Below are 13,511 nucleotides of genomic sequence, written 5' to 3' on the forward strand. Positions count from 1 at the left end.
GACTGCAGATTTGACTTCACATATCACAGAAATGTATTATAGTTGATTCAAAATATATATAATATAAAAATAGCGCGAGTAACACGCATACAAATAAATAAATAGACGGCGATCAAAACATAACCTTCCACATTTTCAATGCCAAGGTAATAAAATTCCCATACAAAGTAGGACTTCTCTAACACTGTACTCCCCCTTCAGCCCAGCACAAAATCCAACAAGCTCAAAATAAAAATGTAAAAAGGCCCAAGCAATTGCTCAACTTAAAAACAACACTAAAATATAATAGGCCTGGGAAAACAGTGGTTGCTCATTCAGACTCTATATTGGTGACGCAGACCCCTCCCCGAGTTGGAAAACATGCACGGGAGGTTTCTGGAGTCGAGCGTCCCCCTACCAGGCTTCAGCTGCTCTCAGCTGTTTGACTGCCCAGAAAAGGCCCAGGTGAGCTTCCCACCCCTTTTTATAAGCTCTGCCCCTTTTTCCTGGGTCCTTCATTGAAGACTGCCTTTGGCCTGCCTTACCACATATATACTTCTCTTAAATAATAAGAAAAAATAACTTAGTTAAAATCTCAGCAACGTTTTACAAATTTTATGTCAAATCTCTCCCGTGACTCATGATAGTTAACACTAGTTGTGTCTTCTTTTGTTAGCATAATGTATGCAACATCCTTTTGGCTGGCACATCCGGATTGTGGCTGTTTTTAATTAATATTCTTCGACAGATCTTTCTGAACTGTCATTCTTTTGTGCTCAGATTCACCCTCTCAAATTATGAAATCACAAAACCAGCAGAATCAAATAGTTTGCATGATATTCAACCCTTGTTTCTCCTTAAATGCATGTAATACTTTACTTCACTGCTTGTACACAGGCAAAAAAGGACTCCATGAATATGGGGTATGAGTTTACAGATGTATACAATCCCTCCTTGGCATTGTGAAAGTTGGTTTGGGGATTCCACCTCCAGTCTATGGCCATATATGTGGCTTACACTTGTTGTCTTTTTAATTCCTCACTGTATATTTTGTTTATACGCCCTCTCAGCATAAAGCCTGCACTCATGCTCTGAGCTCGTGCTCCATCTGTGGAGTCTCGCGCTGTAAAAACGCAAGTATAAACAAAGCCGAAGTGTCAGACTATGAACACAGTCTTCTTTGATGACGGATTTATGTATTCTTTGATAGTTCCTGGGGAGGGGCCATCTGCGGCATGTCACCCCTCTTCAACCCACATCTCTGCATATCATACATCAAACAACAATGTGTTGAATGGTGGTGCAGCTGTCATTTGGACAGTAATGTAAACTAGCAGGTAGACATATTCATGATTTAGATAAATTAGGTAGCCTGTTGAATGCTGTTCAAGATTATATTACCATTCAGTTTAAGCTGCAATAAGATACCCATAAGGACTTCAGTGTGTTATTCCCGCCCCTTAATGCTCATCATCAAGCAAAATGTTGACAACTGATATTTAACAGGCTTGAAAGAAAGCTGCATTTCACCATTAAAGTGCTTGCAGTCAAATAATTAATAGCTCAGATTTGAATTGCTTCTCTTAATGGCTCCTCTCCATTGTTGTTCGTAAATTACAGCAACAACATTGTTTGAAGAGCATGACATAACAGAGGTTTATTAGTGTAGCCCATCTGCTTGGGGGCTCTTTAACGCCTTTTACATCAGACAACCTGATGTTCGTGTCATTTTAGATGCATGGCTTCAGATCTTCCAAATTAATAAGAAGAGGGCCTGCAATAATAACAACAGAATATGTTATCTTAAAGCGGATGACAACGGCCACTGGGTAGACGGGTCTCAGGAGCACACGAGTTCTTGCACACAACAGTACACATTGATTAATTGCACTATAGTAATGAATTCAAGGTGCAAGTAAATTATTTTATAGATTCTATAAAGTGACACATTCCATAATAAACCATTTTAGATGTAACATGATTGTTTTCTTTAACGTGCACATCATGAAATCACTGACCTATAATTGAAACGAAAATCTATGAAGGATCTTGACATCTCGATCTTGTAACACTCCTCAAACGTGCTAAATACCCGATCGGGAGCATTCGCGTTCTCAAAGTCTCTCGCCGTGGCGACGGCTGAGCTGGCAGCTCGCGGCAAACGGTGCAAAACGGCACAAAATAGGACAGAAGCGCTGACAGTGTTTACTGGAGAGGGGGGCGTGGGGGTAGCTAACCAGTAGGGCATGTGACATGCAGCACACGCAGCCCGCCCGGCGATAAAACCAAACTAGGAGGAGAGGGAGGGCGACTTCATTATCTGCTCGGGTAGATAGGACTCCACGAGATCTTTACACAGAAAACAATCGTTTGCTGCTCTGTTGATCTTCAGAGCGTTAAATACAATTCCTTTGAAAGCTCTGCACACCCTCACAGGTGTTTTCAGTTCCTCTGGTGATGAGACCTCTCCTCAGGTTGATGTTGGGTTCCAGCGTGGAGGACATCGCTTCATGTCACGTGACTGTTTCAATTCAATTTCAATTCAATTCAGTTTATTTGTATAGCCCAATTTCACAAATTACAAATTTGTCTCGGTGCTTTACAATCTGTACACATAGACATCCCTGCCCCAAAACCTCGCATCGGATCAGGAAAAACTCCCAAATAACCCTTCAGGGGGAAAAAAATGGAAGAAACCTTCAGGAGAGAACAGAGGAGGATCCCTCTCCAGGATGGACAGAACAATAGATGTAATGTGTACAGAAGGACAGATTTCCCCTCATATGATGAACTCTCAAGAGTTGACTCTGGAGAGCAGGCAATTCAGATGTCAAATGCGTAGCAACCCTCATCCCTTTGTGTCGTGACTACAGTGGCCAGAGCTGCTGCATTAGTCATCCGTGCATCTAGAAAGCGTTTTTTTTCGTTCAAGAGTGGGAGGTTTTGAGTTCTCCATATGTCCCTAATTGTAGAACGTGGACATTGAAACATGGTCGTGTACGGGACATGTCATGCACGGTAGTGAATAGAAAAGTGACTTCTAACACAAGGAACTGTCATCTCTCCCTCACAGCTGCAACAAAACCGGAGATGTCAATCACACACAGTTTAGCGTCTTGAGAAGAGGTCTATCAGGCAACATACGTGTGTGGGAGTATTATAGGAAGAGCCCTGCTAACCCAGTTTGTCATGTGTGTGCGTGTCCTATTGATCAGTGTTGAGCAGTCACAGTAACGTAATAACTTTTTCAGTTATCTTTTTTATTTGCTTTCTAATACAGTTACTAATATCAGTTTCCACTTTGTGGATTCAGTTTTTGTTTTGTTTTATACATTCAGAGACGGACAGTACAGGAGGGGTAGGGACTCACCCTGCGGAGCACCCAGGTCTGATGCATGTTAACCGGCGTGCGTCTCCCAAAGGAAGAGGAATATAGCTTCTATTTACTCCGAGGTTGTATTATTAACATTTGGCGTCTGCTGGCTGATCTGACCTAATTCCGGATTCACATGTGTTTTTCTTCAGCTTCAGTGAGTGTGTGGACCATAACTGGAGTGCAGTCTCTGTGCAGTCATTAGGGAGTCATAAGTAATCAATATTTATCATGAAACATTTTCAAGGAACTGGCCAAACACTGTGATAACTGCATGTGTGAGAGCAGAACAGCTACCGCCTCACAAATGCATCAGACATTATCAACATGAATTAACCATCACGGCCTGCGCTGCCCAGCAGATTCACAGCAACATGCCAACAACTCCCAGCATCTGATCAGAATGACACAAAACATAATTGCTTGTAAAAGTTTAGTAGACAACACTCATAATAAGGCCTGAGGGAAATTACTTGTCGTGTGCAGAATTCCTCCAGTTAACAACATCAGTAAAATGACCACTGCTGTATAATTGTTTGGTTTTGGTTCCACTGAGTAAATGTAAACTGCATGAATTTCCCTTTAGAGATACACAGCACTTCTAAACTTGAGAATCGTACCCGAACACACCTCAAACGAGGCAGTTGCCAAGAAATGTGACACTCCTCAGTGAGTCGCATGGCAAACAATTGTTTTTCTACTGAGAATAATATTGTTTTCCAGTTCATTATCACACAAAGCAGGTGTCGTCTTCAACAAACACCCGGCCTGTGAGACACATTCAAAGTTTTGCAAATGTTTTGTAAACTACCCGGTTTCACTTTACAGAAACTACATGAACAGAATCTGACTAACTCCTCGTTGGCAGAGTGTGTATCCTGTGGTCCTTTCCACAGCAGCCCAGGTTAGAGTCCAGCCCTGGATCCCCCTATCTCTCTCTCTCTCTCTCCCCTGCATTTATATCTATTTCCCTCATAAATAAATACAGTAGCATCCCCGCCGCAAACAGAAACATCCGTGCTCCCAGCCAAACATCTCCACTTACGGTAAATGATCCTGTAATCAGTCATTGAAACCTATCATCCTTAAAATGGGAAACATTTCTCCCACCATCATTACATTTGCTACACTATTTGCTCCATTTGTTCTCTTCTTTCCACCTGGTTTTCACTCACATTCCTGAGTCCCTTACTGGTAATATTTAAATCTGTTTCCCCTGCAAAGCTATCCGTTTTAACTCCAAGCTCGTTAGCAGCACTTTGAAGTCTCGCTGAATCGCATCTCTTTGGCCTTTTATTCAATCAGGTGGAAGAGCAGCAACCTTTGCTCTCTTGCAACCATCCCTCTTCTTCCCTTTTCATCCATCTTATGTCCTCCCTATTTGTTTCACCGGTTACTTTTCCCTTCTAAAAAACGGTCATGAAGGTGACAGATAACACCCTCTTACCTATTGCACATATGCTTCATGCAAACTGGTGGGAGCAGCAGAGCGACTGGGTGTTGAATGGAGACAGAGGACAACATGAGCTCTAATGGCTGCTGAGGATTTGTTTCTGCAACTCTGCATTTTAAGCCACTATTTGCTGCATTAACCTAATCAAGAACTGATAATACTGAAAGGACCTGTGAGGTGTTGATGTCTTTGGAAGTCATTTTACCCTCAAGTGGAATGGAAAGCAAACAGAAAGGACGCGTGACTGGAATGAAGAATGGATGCCTCCTTCCTTCGGGTGGCCAGATTAGATTAGAAATGGTAACAGTGAACACATGGCAAAAGAGCAGGCTTAAGGGGGGTATTGACACACAGATCAAATGGATCTCCCTGTAATACCGCTGGATACAAATGCCTTTCTGTCCCTGGGTGATCACCCCCGCCAAAAGATCATTAGATAAATTAACATGGGAGCTGGTATTGCATGAGCAAATCAATATGCTTGTTAAACTCTTGCAGGGGTGAATTGAAAGCTAGAAGAGTGAATAATAGTGTGTTACCGTGGTTCAGCTTCAGCGCTATTCCAGAGTTATTTCTCTGTGCGTGTGAGTGTGTGTGTGTGTGTGTGTGTAAAAATGAGGGTAATGGTAATCACTGCGGCACATTATGCTCTTTTGTGGCCGACAATTAAAAGAATTGAAGGGGTGTCCAACATTCACTTGGAGGGACAATCCAATTATCAGTGTGACTGGTAGTTACAATGTGTGCTTGAAGGTGTGGGGTTTTAACAGAAGGAATTAAAAGGAAGTTGATGATTCAGCCATTTCCTAATTGTTATCACTCAAATTTAAACTCACAAAACCAAAAGCCAGGAACACAGCAGCTGGTGTTTATATGTGGCCTTGCTACGCTGGCAGCAATCTGCAATTTGGATAGTGAGAAAAATGGAGGGGTTATTTCACCGGGGTGAGGTTATGTGGCGTTGATCAGAGCTTCCAGAAGCATTAGAGGCTAAAGCACTGTTGGGTATTTAAGTGTATTTTGTAGGTCACCTGAAATATCAGAGAGCACAGGTGTAACCTGAGATAAGTCTGAAACTGAGTGGGAGTTCCCTCTGTAAGACGAGGTTTAAACTGGTGGTCGTGTTTCCCCATTTATAACTGGGTTCATATCACTTTGTCCTCCTAAACAATGACACAATTGGTCTTTATAGGCTTTTACTTGAGCTTCAATCAACTCAAATGGGATGTAGTATTGGCAGAACATCTTGTTCTTCATCTTCAAAGGTGCAATAATCAATACTTTGATATGAACAATGGCTCAAATGATGACATAAAATGTGAGATGTGTCTTTTTATATGAATCCACAGCAACTCTGCAGATAGCATGAGGTGTTCAGGGATATGTCTGCTCTTAGGCTGTCAAAGTTAGATTTTCACATGTATAACAAAGATTATAATAACACACTGACATATTGGATAATTTATGCAAAAGTCTGTTTATAAAACTCATTCAAAATATATCTTTTCTTGGTCCTCAGTCCCAAGCAGTAGTTCACAGTTCTCTGTTTAAACCTGGTCTTTGTTCACAGTGTCAGATAAATATCAGAATTAGTTTTATATGTAGCATTGAATGCTATTGGTTGATGTGTAGGATTAAACTGACATACATGTTTTAAAGATAGTGGATTTTTTAGTTTTTATTTTAAATTTATTTAACGAGGAAATGCCTCATTGAGATTAAAAATCTCCTTTACAAGAGTGTCCTGGCCAGACAGCAGCAGTAGCACGTCACACAAGGTTTCAGACAATACAACATAAAACGGTGACAGACAATATTTTAAAAAATCAAAACTAAGACTAAGACCAAAAATAAGACTCAAGTCATCATAACCCAGTTCACACAGGTGCACACACCTCCGTCAAAGAAAACATCCACAACCAGATGAATTTCCCTCCAATTCTTTCAATCTATTTTTAACACCTAAAGACACCGGTTCCCGGAGACCCAGGTCAGTCTGCAGCAAATTCCAAACCGCAGGAGCAGCACACCTAAAACCTCTTTTTCCCATTTCTAAACGGACGTTAGGGACTCAAGGAAAACAAGATGGGAACCACTGTTCAGCTCATTGTTTTGGTTTCATGGAGTTTTTGTTCACTCTCACCACTCACCTCACCTGGTTTCCTGCCTCAGGCAAAAAAAGGCTCTAATCACCCCAATGTATGCTGCTTGTATGACACAAAATATCATGATAGACACATTTAGCAGTTTGCTGTAGAACAAAGCAAAGTTAGGCTTAATCAATTTGTCTAAGTATGCAGAGTATTAAAAAATACTTTGAATTGTGACGTGTCACGAGAAGCGTCAGCGCCCGGGCGAAGTGCTTCCACTTCCAACAAGCGGCAGCTGAAAAGCATCTCTCACAATCCACTCAGGTCGGGGAGTGTTTTAGACCGAGACCCGACCACGCGGTGCTCAGTAAACTATGCAGATTGGAAATGGCTTTTCCATTAAACACTGCGATGCAATTCTTGCATTAACACTTCCTAAAGTAAAAGCATCCCGGAGCATTGTGTCAAGACGAGGGATGCTCCAAGATGCTTTGGTCTTTCGGTCGATACCAATTGGCGATCCAATACCAGAGTTAATTAATAACCTGCGTGCCTCACTGTGTGCAAGAAACTGGGATCATTGTTGAATGTGGACACCAGGCATCATCAACTTTGTCATTCAGACGTCTTACGTTTTATGTTTTTTTAACTTTAACGACCACGAGTGAGGGAGAAAATGGTTTGGACTAACGTTAAAGATTTGTTGTTATTATACGTGGTTTTTTTGCACTTTTCCCACTCGGAATCAAACAAATATTTGCCAGTGATTATCTTAACTGCATATTACTCCCGTGATGAAACCATTTCTAAAAGTAAAATTACAGATTTTTCAGATCAAGTTATTGGTTGTTGTGAGATACAGAAATCAATTCATGTCTCACATCAATATTTATGAATTTGAGATCCAGTTCTATCTGGATCCAGCATGAATAAATTAGGGAAGAGAATATGATCCTGTTAAACATGTCTGTTTCTAAGAGAACATGATTCAATAAAATATTGAAAAGTTAATCAGAGAAGTTTTTAAAAATATTTATTTTAAGAATATGTTATATTACTTAAAAATATAACTTTAACTTTCTAATAGTGGAATATCTTTCCACTAGCTGCTATAGCACCTGGTATTTCCCTCAGGAGTTGGTGGGAACCAAAAACAAAGCAACGAGGCAAAATGAGAGCGATTATAGGTCTGACATTCTTAAGGTGGCCAGAAACCAAATTTAAAATAAATGCTAATGTTGCTCTGTGTCTGCTGGATGTTGGAAATGGCAATGTTGTCATATCAACTCTATAATGTCATAATATGTAAAGCTAGCTCTAAGCAGCATACATTTTAATTACAAATACTAATGTTCTAATCATTTGAATTGTGTGTTTTGTTTTATGCAAATAAACATTAAAGCTGACAATAAAGTAAAAAGATAACATTTACATCGACTTCAGGATTCTTGCTGACATTTATACTTTAGTATGAACTATTATTGAAACTGTTTAATTTAAATAGTTTTTAAGGCTAAATATGTTATTAATAATAATAATAATCAAACAAAAAGCGGAAACTTTTCAAAGCCGTAGAAATGTAAACAGCATCCACTTTGGACAGAACTACCAGGGTTGTCTCTTGTGTTTACATTGGACCGCGGTGTCAGTGACTATCTGCCGAGCGTGGTGTCAGAGCTCTTCACTGTGAGGACGTCTCATTGTCGCATGGAGCCTTTGATCCTGTCCCCGGCTTCGTGAATAAAGAATACACTTTGATTGACGCTGCGCGCATTATGGCCGTTTGAGAGTTGGCAGGGGAGAAAAAGACACGTCTGTCATGTTGAAAGGCCTCGTCTCTGCTGCTGAGGGCCCAGTTGGAGGAAAGCGCTTGCTTTTCTACATCCAACCCCATACGATGCGTCTGATGGGAGCGCCCCCTGCACAGCGATCCATCCTTTGTCTGGTGCATTGTTTGATCAACACCCACAGCTATTTAGAACACTGACAGCCCGCATACAGATCGGTTATGTGCTGAAATGAACCTTTAGTGCTCATCACACACACACACACACACAATGTGACATGGCAAAGTCAAGTGACAATCAGCCTTAATCAACCATAATGGAGGATAAAATTAGTTTAACTACTGCTACAAAACACGGCCCTCTTCTTATTTCCAGATCCTCTCCAGTATTCTCACCCAGTGCAACCTCACGAGCAATTACAAGCATATTATGCAGCGATAACAAGAAAACAAGAGAATGGGAATCTAAGAGCAGCCAATAACAATAATGTGTATTTCTGCGTGTCCAGAAGCGTGTGCTCAGCTGAGCTGTGCTGAGCTGTACTCGGTGTACTGGGCGAATTCAAAGCAATCTGCCACCTCTCCCAAAACTGGCTGATTGCTCGACAGTAACACAAAGGACGCCGCAGAGCACCTGCTGAGATGATGAAGATGGCTCGCAGCCAAGAAGACATATGCGTCTCATTCTGGCCCTAATGAAGACAACCTGACGTGAATGTCGAACAAAACGTACCACTCGGGAGACCTGCGTCGTGCCACTGCAGTGCTGCTGACATAGACCCAAACATGTGATCATCCTCGGCGTGTCGAGGCATTAGAAATGAGAGCCGATGCGTGGAGCGGAAGCAGAATCGAGGAGATAATGGGACACATTTAATGCATGACAGTTAGGCCTCCCTTAAGAATAAAAAGCTCTTTGAAGCCGACAGGTAAAAGAGCTTACCAGCCACGGTTTTGGGATGAAAGGTGCTGCTGGATACAAGCGCCAGCTCACAGCCCTCGCAAGGTGTGTGAAGTGTCAGAACACCTCAGTCTTAAGCCTCCTGTTACCTTTGGGGTCAATTTGACCCCATTCAATGTTTAATGTCGGTGTTCTTTCAGGTCAATTTGACCCCAGGCTGATTTTCACTGTCAAACATATAAGAAATATCAACTTTTTTATATATTTAAAGGGCTATTTAGGTAGTCAACAAACAAACATAAAGTATCTCACACTTAAACTTGGGAAACAATATTAATTCTTATAATATTCTGGAGGTTTTAATTGCTGGGGTCAAATTGACCCCAAGGGTAAAATATGTCAGTAAATATAAAGGTAACAGGAGGGTTAAAAGAAAGGCTTCTTGAAGCTCGTAAGACTTTACGATTCTTAAGCTGTGAGTCTGAGTCAAAAGAGACACACATCAGTCGCAAGAACACAGGTAATTAGGATGAGTCAGTGTCGGAAATTTTTCCTGCAAAAAGAAACGCTCTTTTCACAACCTGTACGCATTTGAAAACATTTCCCCCCCACATTGTAGAGAATGGAACGCTCCTGTGCCAAATTACTGTCCTTCCCGTTGATGTTTGTTCCTTGACCCTGACAAATCAACTGTAAAAACCAACCAATAACAAGCAGAATGCCTCTTTCTGCCCCGGCCTCCGTCCTTGCTGTGATCCACGTGGACGCCTGCGGCCAGTAAGGCTGGCTAACAGTTCATATAAGTGCCCGACAAGGAATCTGGCTGCTTAGAGACATAATGGCCTTGACCACAGCGTCAGTAATAGCCTTCCCCCTGCAAAGACATGATGCACTGCCAGTTTACTCCCTACATGTTGTCTTTTTATGATACGCTATAATTAATATGCAGTAATTGGAGCATAGGCTGAAACGTGCAGCGAGCTGTACACACAGTGTTGTGCTCTCACAGGGGAGAAAAGAATCGAGCAAAGATGTGAAAAGATTGTTGTCACAGCTGCCAAATTACAAATCAATAGAAATTTCTTTCCTTCTTTTTTCCCGTTTCTACAGGGCTAATCTTCAGCCTCGCGTTATGCATTAAAAATACTGAACATAATACGCAAAACAGAGCAAATCTGTCTTCATTTTACATAAACAAAGACACTAATAATTACTGCTGTAGTTCAACAGGTTCTGGTTTTATAGGGCGTCCATTTAGCGCCAAATCATGCTGATGACATCTCGGGATCTATGTTTCGCAGATGTAATCATAATTCCTCGGAGGTTCAAGCCATCCAATTTGGCACTCTCACATTATCACGTCGGCTGTAATCCGTTAATTAGCGAAACAATCTCAAAATCTTTTTTGTGTAATTAATGGCATTTCAATGATGATGTGATGTACTGTATATGTGGGATCAGCCTTCCTTATAGCATGGTAATGATCCACAGCCATCTGCTAATCAGTCAATTAATCACCATCCTATGAATTTAATCTCTTCCTAAGGCACTGTCCCACGTAATGGGTTTTAAACATTCATATTCATGCATGGATTACAAATGAGGCTTGTGTCATTTAATTCTTAAGATGGGCTGCTATTGACATTCTTTGATTTGTCATGTTGTCAGCTGTGGCATATTATTATTGTTCTTCAACACAAGGTTATGTCACAATGACGCAGTACAATGCGTCCCATCCAGCTCTGTGGTTGTTGGTTGTTTTCTGTATATTCTGGCTGAGCATGTGCACACAGCTCTTAAAGGCTGCTATTTCCTGATGAAAAATAACCTCTGCAGAATCTCTGGATCTCATTCAAAAACCTCAAAAGCCCATTTTGCTTTGGTGATTTCACAGAGCCGGCCTGAAAACAAACTCATGTTTATTCATCGCATACTTAAAATTCTAATACAGCTCAGTTAAAATGTCAAAATGAGTGTGAAATAGAAACCTTTGATTTAGAAAAGCAAACCTAGCGGGGTAACCATTTGTAATACATTTTTTGATTGCCTTTTTTTAATGAATCCAATCAATATCACTTAAAAGGTTAGAAATTGTTTTTCTAAACTGATCTGTAAATGACAAAAGCCCAAATTAAAGCATTGGCCTTCTGTTAATGTTCGAAACACTGATGACCAGAACCACATTGGGCTGATGGCGGTGGGGCACTCCCTGTTGCTCTGTCTCTTGTGGGTCACATATCTTTATGGAAAATCAATAAAAAGTCACTGGATATCCCCACTGCAGATCAATATTTTATGTTTATACACTGAAGGCTTTTAAAGTTGTCAGGTCGTTTTATATCATTGAGTTATGTTGGGAAATACTGAACACTATAACCTGTGCAGAGAGTTAGACTAAACATTATTAATATCCGAGTCTGTATGCCAACTATAATTTCCATCATTGAACTTGTTTTAATAAATAGTGGAATAGTTTGGGATGGCTCCTCATCTCATGATGTTGATATTACAATTCTAAATCAACATTTGAATGCCAGACAACTTCTTTTTTATTAAATATGTGCATGTCCATTCACTGTGTTTGAACCCCGTGTTTTTTGGGTGATGACCTAATAAACTGACAGACATTCAAAGACTCATTTGAAAACCTCAAGACAAATAAGACTGAAGGCTTCGTAGCTTCAACCCTTATTGATTAATGTCAAAATCAATAATCAAATGCATCATTTTTTTTAATCTTTGCTTTCCCTTTAAATACATTGCCCCAAAAAATCCCAAATAACATGAAATAAGAAATAGTAATTCCACATTATTCATTACGCAGCAACATTAATTAATATTTTTTTTATTCAGAACTATATGTACGCATACACTACAGTACAGGACTGTCTCAGAAAATTAGAATATTGTGATGAAGTTCTTTATTTTCTGTAATGCAATTCAAAAAACAAAAATGTCATGCTTTCTCATTTCATTACAAATCAACTAAAATATTTTTTAATTTTTTTATGCTGATTATGGCTAGCTTAACAGAAAACTCAAATATCCTATCTCTAAATATTAGAATATCATGAAAAAGTATACTAGTAGGGTATTAAACAAATCACTTGAATTGTCTAATTAACTCAAACACCCTGCAAGGGTTTCTGAGCCTTGACAAACACTCAGCTGTTATAAATCTTTTTTACTTGGTCTGAGGAAATATTAAAATTTTATGATAGATTTTTAGAGTTTTTGTTGTAAAAAAAATCAGCAATATAAAAGAATAAAAGGTTTGCAAATCAGTTGATTGTTTTGAGATGAGAATATGCCACATTTTTTTTAATTTTTTTACAGAAAATAAACAGAAAAAAAGAAAAATTATTCTATTTTCTTTCTTGTATATTTACTTGTTTATTTGTATCTGACTAAGATCGTACTGACTGACTGAAAGAACGGTGAGAGATGCTCCTAGAGAACAGGAGGTGCTGTGCCTCTTATTCTCCTCTGTGTGTGTGTGTGCATTGGTGTGCGTTTTGTGTGAGAGAGATTAATAGACTTGACCTACAATCTACCTTTTGGGGCCGCCATCTCTGTAAAGAACAACCCCCATCCCTGTTGAACCTTTCCAATACCGTTGAATATTTCCCACCGAAGCTTCGAAATCCCAAAGAAATTCCATTGGGTGCCGCCCTGAGAGACAGTACTTGCATGCTCCCTTTTTTTCGCGAAACATATTTGGTTATAGGATTCATATCTAAATTTGAAACGCAGCTCAGCTGACAGGAACACGAATGTGATGTGTTTGTGTTCTGCCTGAAGGATCCGGTGACAGGAGCAGCAGACAGAACTGAACAGAGCAACGCATTCGAGTTTCTCTTGACGCTCGCCAAACTCAACCGAGGGCGACGGGTCTGCTCAATTAACACATTTCACTTTATTTTATCCAG

General features: G+C 40.2%; 1 protein-coding gene across 1 annotated transcript in view; it reads left to right on the top strand.

Moving 5' to 3' along the window:
- The window catches only part of tmem121ab (transmembrane protein 121Ab), a 37,561-nt gene that overhangs the window by 20,181 nt on the left and 3,869 nt on the right, over positions 1 to 13,511 (top strand). The gene's annotated exons all lie outside the window — the stretch shown is intronic.

Source organism: Pseudoliparis swirei, chromosome 12 (assembly GCF_029220125.1).
Source record: "Pseudoliparis swirei isolate HS2019 ecotype Mariana Trench chromosome 12, NWPU_hadal_v1, whole genome shotgun sequence".
NCBI lineage: Eukaryota > Metazoa > Chordata > Actinopteri > Perciformes > Liparidae > Pseudoliparis > Pseudoliparis swirei.